Raw genomic sequence first — 13843 nt, forward strand, 5'->3', positions numbered from 1 at the left:
CTGCACGTTAGGGAGTATCCGATCAGGTTAGGAATATTCCGATCAGGTTAGGAATATGGCGCAAGACAAGAACATTTTGTGTTGACGAGCAATATAAATGGGTATTAAGTACGTTTTCAATCTCAAAACTTCTAATATTTTATCATTCTTGCATTGTTTTGATCTTGCTGACGTAAACATTCGATAGTGTTATGACCCCTTAATGATTGACGAGTGAACTGATCGTGTGCAGCTCGCCTCGACAGGGTGTGCAGCTCGTGTCGACAGGGTTGCCTGGCCGAATTGTTGGTTGCTTACCTAAGGGTTAATATTGCCAGAAGATTCACCTATTACAGCATGCAATTTATGGTATTTTTGGAAATATATTCTTTTGTGCTCAAAAAAGAATTAGACTAGTAATATTAACTTACAGGCCAGCGATAATGTAATGTGAGGAGTTTATTTGATTTATTTAAGTATAATTTTCGGATTACATGCAATTTTCTGAACCAGTTTTAGCGAAAGTTTGCGCAAACTTGATCGATAAAAATTGCTAGTGTGCTACGGCATAAAGCTGGCGGGCAGGTAACCGTGCTACTTGTGGGACGCATGTGGATTTTTTTGTGGGCTACGTTTCCTATTTCCGTGAATGGCCATTGCCATTCACAAACCACGAGGAACCTAAGCAGTATCGGTAGTGTAAGTTGCGGTGATTATAAAAATACCTCTTCAAATTATAAGGTGGTGGTTAATCGATTCGCTTATATTGGGCATTGGACCGAAAAATTTGGGATTAGGAGTCCTTTCCATGCAGGCGTCTTTGGATCCATCAGTCGGTCCCCAAATATACATATGGATGCAAGATATGGATTTCTCTATCGACTGGTGAGCATTCATTTATAGTTTTTCATTTTTCCGCATAAATCTGCGCTTATCATTCCCTTTCAATCTTCAATACACTCGCGGTTTTTCACTAACACACTCTTCTTTATTACTTGAACGGGCAACTCGCTTTCAATTCTTTCCTTTCAATTGAGTTTCAATTTTGCTTTCAATTTTGTGAAGATAAAAAATAATAAGCTACCGCAAGCTAAAATGTTAATCTACAATGGAACTAAAAATGGAAAATGGTCTTCAGAAACTAGTTAGTTACATTGTTTTCTTGAAGACGACATTTTGACAATGAAATTGCTTGCGGCAAAACTGATTCTGTGTCGTCAGCGTTATTTGCAACAACGCGCAAAAAAGTAGTAAAAAGAATAAATTGATTCAACCCTATTAAAGAAATTTACTCGAAAACCATAAACTGCACTGCATACCCTAAATAAAGCAGAACGTGATTACCACAAATTGCACCACTACCCTATAGAAATCGATTCTATGGTTATCAAAAGTGCAAACAGCTAAACACAAATAAACAAAAGATGTGCATTACTTATGACGAAAAAGTGATATGGAAAAGTGATAAGTGCAATGTTTAAAACACATAAAAATGTGAAGTGATGGACATGATACAAAAAATAAATATTTGTATCATGTTTGAAATAGGAAATGGTCCATGATTGGAAACCTCAGTGTGTGTAGTGTGTTCCACAAATCCAAAAGAAGTAATAATTAGTCTGTTCCAATAGCAGTCCGGTTTACAGGATTTAGTCAGAACTTACAGGAAGTCGTTCCTATTGACACAAAACCTGTAAGTGGGAACACATTTGAGAGAGTAAATGAGCAACTGTTCCTAGTCAGAAGTTACAGGATTTAGTCCGGAGATTTTTTTCCTGTAAGTTCATGAAAAGTGTCAAACGATCAGCTGATTTACATGTGCAAACAAAAACAGAAAGCAGTGAAAGCAAAGAAGCTTATATTTGTTAAAAAATGGAAGTAAACAACGAAATATTTGAATATGTATAAATTTTAATAATTATTTAGTGATATTTCAGCCAAATCGGTGTAGTACCAATGACATGTAAACAAACCGTCTAACGTTTTTACAGGAAATAGTGCTTTTTGCGTTCCTATGCACTTCTGCATCTGTTCTCCTTTTACTCTCATTTGAGAGCGTAAAATTGTAGTTTGACAGTTCCACAGGTTTTAGTCCGAAGTTCAAAGGAACATACTAACTATATAATTCTGCGGTAATTCTCTAGTGTAGGGTAACAACCCCTAAAAAAGGTCCGCAAAAGTCGGGAGGGGTACCAAAGGACGCGTTTCGGTCCCCCTATTAACAATCTGGAGGGGGAGGGTTAATATTATTAACCATTTAAAAGTTATAAACAAAAAACTTTTGTTAAATTTCGTTGTTTTCTATGAGCAATTGCCACGTCAAAAATGCACTAAATAACCAGTTTACACTTTTAAAACACTATTAAAACGCCTCCGGTTATTATTTTATGCAAACCAAATTATTTATTCACTTTTATTTTATATATTTCGTTAATAAAACAGTAAACAAACTTTGCGCCTGCCAAAATTATTGTAACCTCAAATCGCTGGTATTGCCACTTTATTTCACATTTCATTTGCGCTATTATACTCAGTTTATACTATACACTTCTTTTTTTACTTTCACCTAAATAAGATATTCTAACCAAAATGTAAACGATAAAAGTAGCGCTGCCATGGTATAGCGAAATTTGCTATTATATTTTGGTTAGAATATCTTATTTAGGTGAAAGTAAAAAAAGAAGAAGTGTATAGTGTAAACTGAGTATAATAGCGCAAATGAAATGTGAAATAAAGTGGCAATACCAGCGATTTGAGGTTACAATAATTTTGGCAGGCGGAAAGTTTGTTTACTCTGTTTTAGTACCGAAATATATAAAGTAAAAGTGAATAAATGATTTGGCTTGCATAAAATAATAACCGGAGACGTTTTAATAGTGTTTTAAAAGTGTAAACTGGTTATTTAGTGCGTTTTTGACGTGGTAATTGCTCATAGAAAACAACGAAATTTAACAAAAGTTTTTTGTTTATAAGTTTTAAATGGTTAATAATATTAACCCTCCACCTCCAGATTGTTAATAGGGGGCCGAAACGCGTCATTTGGTACCCCTCCCGACTTTTCCGGACCTTTTTTAGGGGTTGTTACCCTACACTAGAGAATTACCAATTCTGCTATGTGGTCATGCAATAGGTTTCCAGAAAAAAACGACGCATAACTAAATATGTTGGGTGTAATGTCCATTAAAGTGTATAGGTGCGGTTAAACGGCTAATGTTAAGCAAATTGTATGCAATAAGTGTCTACTAGGGATGCAAAAAAAACATCGATACATCGGAAACATCGATGTTTGCTATTCGATGTATCGAATAAAAGCGATGTTTTGGACCTTCCGATATACATCGATATATCGATGTATATTTTTCCATGCATCGACATTTGTGTGCAATGTACACTGTACCAAGACGAATTTATACAAGGTGGTGTTAACAGCTCAAAAACAAAAATTACAATAACAAATTATACGCACATTGACAACAGTACAAAACAAAATTTCAGCAAACACATCATTTAAACAAAAGGTACAAAGTCGTCGTGAAATCATCGGGTCCGATAAACCACCTTGTACAGATTCGCCTTGCACTTTACATACTAAAATTATTTTGTATGCTTTCAAACTCTTCGCTCCAGTAACTCACTATTTATTCACTATTAGAATATACATTCTATTAATAATATCCAAAATGTTATTGCATTAATAAATTGCTACTTTATTATTAGAAACATTTGGTGCCAAATACCATCTACAATATGATATTAATTGATATGATATTGACTCTCTAAAACCATTTGGAAATTTGGACAGTTTTTAAACAGCATATTCCAAAATGGTTTCACATAGCTCATCAACATAGAGAAATAATATAAAGTGTGGAAGCCAGTTTGATGTACGCTTATTTCAAAGCAAAATTTGAGTTTCTTGCATTAACACTTGGTTTTGTTGCATACCTCTGCCTGATTTCGGCTCATGTTCTCATCCTTATGGGCTGAAAACATCAGTAATGCGACGTTGTGTGTACTTTTGCAAAGCGAAAAGAATTTAATGACATGTTTATTTTTTTTATTTTTTACTCAAATCAAAAAACTTCATAATATCTCTGTCAAAAGGGTGAAAGTGAAATGAAGGAAAAAATTATGATAATAAATTGCCAAATAAGTGACTGAAATATAATGTCATTGCTAGCTGGCACACTTTATATTATTGTATTATGCTTACAAATATTTAACAATTGTCGCCACTTCCATACCGGCCGAAAATTTCGAAGCCTTCTCAAAAGAACAGAAAAAACTGGGATTTGTAACAGTTTAAATCAATTAATACATTTCACTGCGAGTTATTACTTAAACACTAATCGAAGTTACGATTGTTTCATTTTCTTGTTGTATATTTTTAATTGAAAGAAAATGCCGATATTTTCATTCGATGCATCGAAAATATCGATGTTTTTATACGATACATCGATATGTATCGATGCTATATTTCGATGCATCAAATCGAAGAAAACATCGATGTATTTTTTTGACATGCATCCCTAGTGTCTACCCAGTCTCCGTTTTGTATCGCAGAAAGTTGACGACCTTGTTTTAATTTTTGTGGCAACTTTTAGTTGAATGCCACAGTTGCCCCGGTGTAAAACGGTCTGTCAACTAATGCCTTCCAACAATTCCAAGTCCCCCCAATTAACTTTAGCAGAACAGTGTATAAATACGTGCATATACATAAATCTACCTCGTGTGAAAATTCGCAAAATTAAAAGAGGCGTTTCCACAAAAATGTTACAAAATCTGATGTACTCGGTGGTATCGTTTTAAACCTAGTTGTTTGTTAATTAAAAAAAAAAATAAAATAACATATATCTCTCAAAGATGGATAAAACGGATGAAGATGAATCAAATAAATTTAGTTTACTGGCTATTGTATTGGACACTAATCCATCCCAACGAATGGTGCGACAAAAACCTGGTTGAACATGCCCACATAGCAGTACCATAAGGGTCAGTTTAGATCCGGAACATCAGGACATGAGCGCTTGTTTCTGGAGCTTCGAATTTCTAAATTGGTGAGTCATTTACTTGTGATGTGATGCATGCGCATATACATAACTGATATACCTAAACAATATTATTATTATAATTTATTGACGTGAGAGTATAGACATGTTAGGGTGCATGAAATGATTACGGATCAGGATTGCAAAATCATCAATTAGATCTTGTTTCTTTAGAAGATGTCGGCTCATTGGTTTCTGTAGTGTTGCCTGGTAGTAGAACTAGTTTGACCAGTGGTCTTCTTACCTGTCCCTTTTCGGTCATAAGATCAACTACCCGCACTCGGTTGTCGGAACCTGGGTGTAACTTCACCACTCTACCCAGTCTCCACTCGTTAGGTGGCAGGTTGTCCTCCTTTATGACGACAAGGTCTCCAAGTTCCATGTTCTTTTGAGAGAGCTTCCATTTAGTTCGCTTTTGCATTTCCGTCAGATATTCTGCCTTCCATCTTCTGCAGAAGTGCTGATGCAATGCCTTTAGCTTCTGCCACCGGTTAACTATCGATGCAGGGTTCTCGTTTACATCGATTTCTGGTGGGGCTAATATGTGTACACCGATTAAGAAGTGACCTGGAGTGAGGGGCTCTAGGTCAGTTCGCTCATTTGAAGCTGGGCTCAGAGGTCGTGAGTTGAGGCTTCAATTCTACATAAGAGCGTACTGAGTTCCTCGAAAGTATATTTGCATCCTGAGGCTATCTTTTTAAAGTGAGTTTTAAAACTTTTTACTCCTGACTCCCACAGACCCCCCATGTGCGGCGCCGCAGGCGGTATAAAATGCCAAGACAGTGCTTGATGGGTAAACTTTGATAGAGCGTTTGTGCGAGCATCAGCTATGAAGGCTTTGAGTTCTGTTTTAAGTGCTCGTGACGCTCCAACAAAGTTTGTCCCGTTGTCTGAATAGACGTTTTTTGGGCACCCTCGTCTGGCAACGAATCTGTTAAAAGCTGCTAGAAAGGAAGCTGTACTTAAGTCGCTTGTGGCCTCTAAATGGATAGAAAAGCAAACAAACAGGCAAACATAACCTTTTGAAATACCGCAACCGCGCCCGCGGTAACTTTTTATATCAAAAGGCCCAGTGAAATCCACTCCTGTGTTGGTAAATGGCCGTGAATAGGTTGATCGTTCCTGTGGAAGAATACCCATCAGCTGATTTTGCGAGCGTTTCTTAAAGATCGTGCAGATCTTGCAGTTGTAGATGATGGACCTTATCATAGTTTTGACCTTCGGAATCCAATACTGCGTTCGGATGAGACGCAGCATTAGTTGGTTTTCACCGTGGAGTAAGACATCATGGACGAATTGGACAGTCAGACGTGATAACCTGCAATTATACGGAAGGATGATTAGGCAACGTTCGTTGTATGCCAGATCGAGAGATGCGCCAAGACGACCACCTGTTCTCAATACACCGTTCTTGTCGATGAAAGGATTTAAGGGCAATATTTCGCTTTTCGCATCGATCGGTCCTCCAGATTGTAATTTCGCGATTTCCAGTCCGTAGTGTTGCTTCTGAGAGATTGTTATTAAGTGGGTTGTCGTTGCCTTAATTTCATCGGCTGAAATTAAGTAAGATTCCGGCTGAATTGAAGCTTTTGTTTTCGGATGAGTTCTTTGAGAGACTCTTAAGACGTAAGATATTACTCTCAAAGCTCTTGGTAAGCTAGAAAATCGGTCAAGAATATCATTTGTGTTGTCATTCGTTGTTGTTGTATGAACGTTCACCCGTTTCTCTTCAATGTTTGTGGTAAAGTCTGTGTCTTGTGTTGGCCATTTTTCTTTATCTTCTTGCAGCCAAGAAGGTCCCTGCCACCACAACGAATTGTTGACCAATTCTTGCGCTAGTATGCCTCGGCTCGCCAAGTCTGCGGGATTTGTGCCAATTCAAGTTTCCCACTTTGTCGATTATCTTGGTAATACGATGGGCTACAAATGTAGACCACGAACATGGGGGTTTGCGGATCCAGGCCAAAACAATAGTGGAATCAGTCCAAAGGTGTATCTGCAAGTGGCCTAAGTCGAGATTATTGATGACCGATTCGATGATTTCTGCCAGTAATACCGCCCCGCAAAGTTCTAATCGAGGTAAGGAAATTGTTTTTACTGGTGCAACTCTAGTTTTTGGCAACAGCAAATTAACAAAAGTGCGTTTGTCTCGTTCCACGCGCAAGTAGCAGCCGCGTATGCGTTTTCGGATGCGTCACAAAATCCATGAATTTCGACTTTCTCCGTTGGCGAGAATTCTACCCATCGAGGAATATGTATGTTGTTGATTTCGTTGTAGTTTTTGGTGAAAGTCTGCCATCTGTCTAATGTTGTTCGAGATACATTCTCATCCCAGTCGGTACCCTCTAACCAGATGTTTTGCATTAGTATCTTCGCAACAACAATTATCGGTGCTAGCCATCCAAGTGGATCAAAAAGTTTGGCGATATCTGAGAGTATCGATCTCTTTGTAAGATTCTCGAGGTTTTCGATAGACTTGGCTTTAAAATAGAATTGATCAGAGAGAGCATTCCATCTTATACCAAGCGCTTTCCCGCTGCTAGTGTCCTCGAACTCCAGAAAATCTTCACTCAACAGATGTGATTTTTGAATGCCTTGTAGTATTTGGCTGCAGTTCGAAGTCCATTTTCGAAGAGGGAAACTGGCTGATTGTAAAACCGTAATGACTTCGTCTCTAGCTCGTATCGCAGAGTCGATGGTGTGTCCGCCAGCGAGAACATCATCGACATACATGTATTTGCGCAAAATATTCGAGGCTATCGGATAAGAGCTTTCAGAATCAGCAGCTAATTGCAGCAATGTCCTTATTGCAATATAAGGAGCACAGTTCACGCCGAAAGTCACAGTCTTTAGTTCATAAAGGCTGATGGGATCGTTCGGGCAAGGTCGGAAAACTATCCGTTGATATTTGGCCTGATTGGAATCTAACAGAATTTGTCCATACATCTTCTCAATATCGCTATTGAAGACGTATTTGAAAAGTCTCCAGCGAAGAATTAATATTGTCAGGTCAGACTGAAGCACGGGTCCTGGCAAAAGAACATCGTTTAGACTGACACCATTCGCTGTTGGAGAAGACGCATTGAAAACTACACGTACTTTTGTTGATGTGCTTTCTGCTTTTATCACAGAATGATGAGGTAGATAATAGTTGTCTACGGAATCTGCTGACTGAATTGAATTTACTTTCGACATGTGGCCCGGGGATTCATATTCCATGATTACTCTATTATACTCCTTTTGCAACTCAAGATTTTTCTCCAATCGTTTTTCGTTTTTGTAAAACTGGGAAAAGGCTATTTTTCAGCGAAGGCCCTAATGTGACTTTAGATGGGAAATCGTCTTTAAATGGAAGAGACACGATGTATCTTCCATCTTGATTCCGCATTGTCGTTCGTTTGTAGAGCTCCTCGCATTGCTTTTCCTCCGCTGTCAGTATCCTGTCTCTCGGGATGTCTTCTAACTCCCAGAAAGTGCTGAGTTGTTTATCCAGTGCCACTTCATTAAAGAACGATACGCGATTAGTAGTTGGATTGTCTGAGACTGCCCGACCCGTTATTATCCAACCGAATACTGTCTCTTGAGCTAATAGCGTACTTAGAACATTCTTTCGAATACCGCCTAAAATTATTTGGGGATAGATGTCTCCACCTAAAACAAGATCGAATTGCTCGTTTAGGAAGAACCTTTTATCCGCCAAGACAAGGTCTGGAAAAGCTTGCTGCGTGAGTGCGCTGATGTGGCACGTTGGCAAATTTCCAGTAAATCTGGGTAAAACTAACATCATCGCTTCTATCGAAATCAGTGGATCAATGGGTGACCTAAGTTGAACTGAGCATGATTCTTTCACCTGCGCAGAAACCGTATTGTTGATGCCCGAAACTTGGGCATGCATTTTTTTTGGTCGGCGGGTTGATTCTGCGTCTGAGCCTTTCCGTAATGAAAGAACACTCAGAGCCCGAATCAATTAGTGCTCTCGCTGAGAAATTCGTGCCATTAAAATTAATGTCTACACGAGCTGTACCCAATAATACACCTTTGCTTGTGTTAGCGTGATGTGTTTTTACCTTATTAACAGTTTTGCCTTTGCCTTTTGTAGACTCGCGTCGCATTTGAGCCTGTCTGGATGTGGACGCTGACGTATCCAAAGGTTCAGAAATGTCATTCCTAGTTGTTGCCTTTGGAGGTGCTGTTTGAACGTGTAGGAGAGAGTGATGTCGAGAATGGCAGGTGGCGCAATTGAACGAACTAGTGCATTTCGATACCAAGTGTCCAAAGGCGAGACAGTTCAAACAACAATTATTGTTTTTTACGAAAGCAACCCTGTCGTCTACCGATAATTTGCGAAACCTTGGACACAGATGCATCTTATGTTCGTTACTCTGGCACATTTTGCACATATATTTAGCGACACTTGTTTGAAATGCGCCAAGTCTCTTATGCGAAGGTTCAGAGGAATGCTTATAGTTCGGAACCTTTGGTGGTTTTGAAGCCGTGATTCCTCTTAAACCTGAGACTGATTCTAGCGTTTGGAACCTATTAAAAAGGAATCGATCCATATCTGTCCACTTGGAAATGTCAGTTTTATTCTCTACCGATTGTTCCCACAGCGAAAGTGTCACCTCAGACAGTTTTGTAGAACATAAGTACGTTACTATTGGGTCCCAATTTGAAATATCGATCTGATGGCTTTCTAAGGCAGATATGCAATTGTTGATATCCCTTCGCAACCTTTTTATCGATGTTCCACATTCAGTTTCGACCGCCTTCAAATTGAAGAGAATCTTCAATTGCGTATTGACCAAGATTCTCTTGTTTTCGTACCTATCACAGAGATGCTTCCAGGCTGTGTTAAAGCCTTCATTGGTTAAGGGACACTTGCTAACAATCTCCCTGGCCTCACCCTGCGTTTTCTGTCTAAGGTGATATAGCTTCTCTACTGGTGTAAGCCGTTTATTCAAAATATAAATGGCCGTGAACATGTCCCGAAAAGTTGGCCATGTCAGGTAATCACCTTTGAATACGTCTGTATCGCAGGGTGGGAGATGTATGTTGTTTGAACGAGTTGACATGTCCTCGTTTTCTTTTTCTATTTTTTCTAACCTATCACACAGATCGCTTATTTTCGACATGCAGCGAAAGAAAACTGAGTAGCTCGTTTTTTTTTTTTTTCTTATTGCACTCAGATCCTTTGCAGAAAGTGACTCGGTTATTAGAAGCTCGTCAAATAGAGCTTTGGCTTTATCCCACAGGGTTTTCAGGTCAGCTTGCTGAATTCTCAGCGAGTATATCGAATGCTCATTGCTGGGCGTACTCATAAAATCTATATCAAACTCTATGACGGAGTCGGTTAAGCGATTGAATGTCTCCATATTGAATTTTAATCTGTAAATACGACCTTACTAAAACTTTAAAGTCTTCGATTAGGATAAGCAACACAACAAAAGCGGAATTTCCCAACGCAAATGAACAAAAAGAACAGAAAAACACTACTAAGAACCCCAATTGGTTATAGCAATGGTACCAATAGAATTTTCCACCAAGTCAATCTCAGGTTTATAAATTAAAGTATGCAACCAATTTACTTTATATATGTATGTAAGTATGTTTATTAACACCGGTTCAAAATATATAAAAATGTATGTATGTATGGATATGTATTTAATTATTGCTCGCCAAACACAATGTCTATATGTATGTATGTAATTTTGTCAAAAATTGAACGCCCGAAAGATATTTTATTTTCCGCAATTATATGGAGCGCCTTTATTTTTTTTTAATATTTATGGACAACTCTATGTGCATATATGAACAACTCAAAACGTGAAAGTGATTTTGTGAATTTAATTTGCTGAAGTGCAATATAGCTTCTAAGCTAGCGCAAGTGCCGTGAAAAAGTGAGGTTATGAGAACCGAACCAAAAGATGCAGTGTTGTTGGTGAATTAACACAAAATGCAAGCAACGAACGAATGTAAATGACTATGCAGAATTTTCTTTATGTGAATTAATTATATTGCTATTAATCACTGAAATTTAAATTGTCGCAAGTTGTTTCACGCTTATTTAAAATACACTGCAACTTTTTGAAATGGCCGTAGCGCGCACTTTTGTACATATGTATGTTTTTGTGTGCTAACAAGCAAATGAAATATTGTAATGCACTTAAGTCTCTTACTTCACAAAATCACTTTGGTTATTAGTTTTTCACAATTTATAGTTTTGTGGCGCGAATTTTACACACAAAAAAATATAGTGCAGTGAAATTTTTAACCACGTACCTTATTTTGTCGTTTTAATACAGGTGTCGAATTTGCTAAAAGCTGCTGTAGGTTTGTAATTGCTGCAGGTTTTGAATCCTTAAACTGCTCCTGTGGTTAACGTCACTGTATTTCGAATGAGCTGTGTGGAGTGGTATTCTCGCGGATAAGCCTGTCCTGATTGGCATACAACTTGTTGGTGCTGGTAAGAAAACTTTTTCAGTCTCGGCGACAAAGGACCATAATCATCGGCGCAACGCTTGAGCAAGATTTGGATGCACGTTCGCACCGAAGATTAATTTAATGAAAAGAAATTAAAATCTTGGTATTAGTATAACTAAAAATAATAGTGTTTATTCACTTAAGTAACTTGTGTATATATATATATATATATGTACATATATTTGAATTGCAGATTACCTTGAAATACAAAAGCTGAGCTTGGTGTCAGGATGACGTCCTCTTCTTCGGATACTTGCAAAAGAAGTAAGTAAACCGTTCTTGATTTTAGTTACGGTTGCTTGTCGAACTGTTTATTTGACGAAAGTTTGATTATTGCAGATTTAACAGAGTAGTCAACAGCACCCGGATTCCAACATTCGCTATCGCTAAAACTCCAACGCCAAAAAGTGCTAAATGAATTTTAGCAATTTTCGCGATTCTATCATGAAAATGCAACTCTAAAAATCGCAATTTTTTGGTAATTTTTTGACAAATTTTAGCGATGAACAAAATGAACCCGGATAAAGTGAGTGAACTGTTTTTGACAGCTCAAACAGCTAAAATCGCGATTCCAGCGTTTTTTCCATCGCTAAAAATACTTATTTTTCGCTTAAAAGCCTGCAAATTTGACGACGACAAATATTCGGTGCTAAAAAAGTAAATCAACAAAAAATAGGTAATATTTAGATTGTTGTTTGTTTAAACTACTCGATTAAATAAAAATTGTTGAAATTCATATTAAAAATGGAAAACTGCAACAGTAGAAGGGTGACAAATGAGCAAAAATATATGCTTGTTCAATATTTGGAAGAACACAGGGAATTATCTCATGACAGGTATGGAAAAGATTTTCTCGTAAATGAAATCGTTTAAGTTCTCTTTTTTTAAATTCGTGAATGAAGTCCGGTTGTAAACGTTTGCTGGAGCAGTGGAACCATCTTGCCCAGAAACTAAACGCGTGTGGAGGAGCCATTAAACCCGGTGAAGGATGGAAACAGAAAAAAGTCAACCAACTATTTTTGATACGATCACCATTAAAAAGATCCTTTGCACTGCTTTAAAAAACATTATTGTTAGATATGAACGAATTTTCATTCCGAGCGGTAAATACGAAAATCATGTACAAAGAAGTTTTCGTGCTCGTATATTCAGGCCATGTAGTTCGAGAGCAACTTGCCCGAAAATTGGCTCCGTGTGTTTGCAGTAACCACACCATTGTTCATAAAATATGACCATAGTCCTTCTAAGAAACGATTGGGTGTGTGGTTTAGTAAATAATGGCTAGCAACTTAAGAATCGGCTTGCATAGTGAATTATGTTTTATATTTATTGCTGGTTTTCATGAATAGCATTACATCAGTTTTTTTGTATTTATGGCTGCAACAAAATGCTTAATTAACCGACTTCTTATCACTTTACAAACACTTTATTTAATTTGCAATCCAAAACTCTTCGATTGTATTTGTCAATGTTATTGTGGCTTGTTAACATTTTTTATTTTTAATTCTTCGATTGTACTTTATTAAGTTTTTTACTTATAAGTTATATGAATTTATAATAAATAGGCCAAAATTATTGAAATGTTCTACTTTTATTTTCACTATTTATCACTGTTAAAATCAAAACAAAATTTGACCGCTGCCGTTGCTGCACAGCGTTCCTGGCGGCCGGATAAAGTACTAAAATTTTGGCAAAGCAATTTTTAGCAAGGAATGAAACCGAAACCCAAACCGAAACCGTAACCGTTTAAAACCGTTTCGTTTTTCAAAACCGAAACCGAAACCGTAACCGTTATCTTAACCTGAAAAGGAACGATACCGAAACCATTTCAATCACAGGTTTCAATCGGTTTCCAGAAATTTACAAAAATAATAAATCAAAATTTCTTTAAAATAAATGATTTATTTAACCAAATTTTGTTTTATTTAGTAAATAAGTATGTCAAGGTAACTTTTCGCAAAAAGGCCACTAAAATGGTGCCTAATAAATTAAATCTCGGATCTGGCATCGGTTATTTGGAAGAAGTCATTTTGATTTTCATTTTCACGTGTATAGTTGTAAAGGACACAGAAATGATGGGGTTTCATAATTATGTAGTAAATATATGACGAAAATAACAATTATATTTTAGTTTTCATACACCTTTAGTTTTACAGCAAAAAGGAAACATTTAAGTGAATCTGGTAATGACGTGGTTGCTGTGTATCTGTGTAGTTTTCAGCGAAAACTGGTTTTCGTTTGACAGATTTTACATGAACGAAAACACAAGTTTTAGGTCGAAAACCAGTTTTAGCAACGAAAACATGTTTCTGATGTCGGTCAGAACATGGTATAAG

At 37.3% G+C, this 13843-nt stretch overlaps 1 protein-coding gene across 2 annotated transcripts in view; it reads left to right on the forward strand.

The window, feature by feature from the left end:
• Positions 1-656: 656 nt before the first annotated feature.
• Positions 657-13843, forward strand: part of LOC118735204 (protein ANTAGONIST OF LIKE HETEROCHROMATIN PROTEIN 1-like) — a 39232-nt gene continuing 26045 nt past the window's right edge. For both annotated transcript variants that reach the window (XM_036464852.1, XM_036464851.1), the window contains exon 1: positions 657-864. The gene's annotated coding sequence lies outside the window, so the exon portion shown is untranslated. The remainder of the gene's footprint in view (positions 865-13843) is intronic.

The sequence above is a fragment of the Rhagoletis pomonella genome, unplaced genomic scaffold (assembly GCF_013731165.1).
Source record: "Rhagoletis pomonella isolate Grant_MI unplaced genomic scaffold, Rhpom_1.0 Rhpom_scaffold_00003, whole genome shotgun sequence".
Classification (NCBI taxonomy): Eukaryota; Metazoa; Arthropoda; class Insecta; order Diptera; family Tephritidae; genus Rhagoletis; species Rhagoletis pomonella.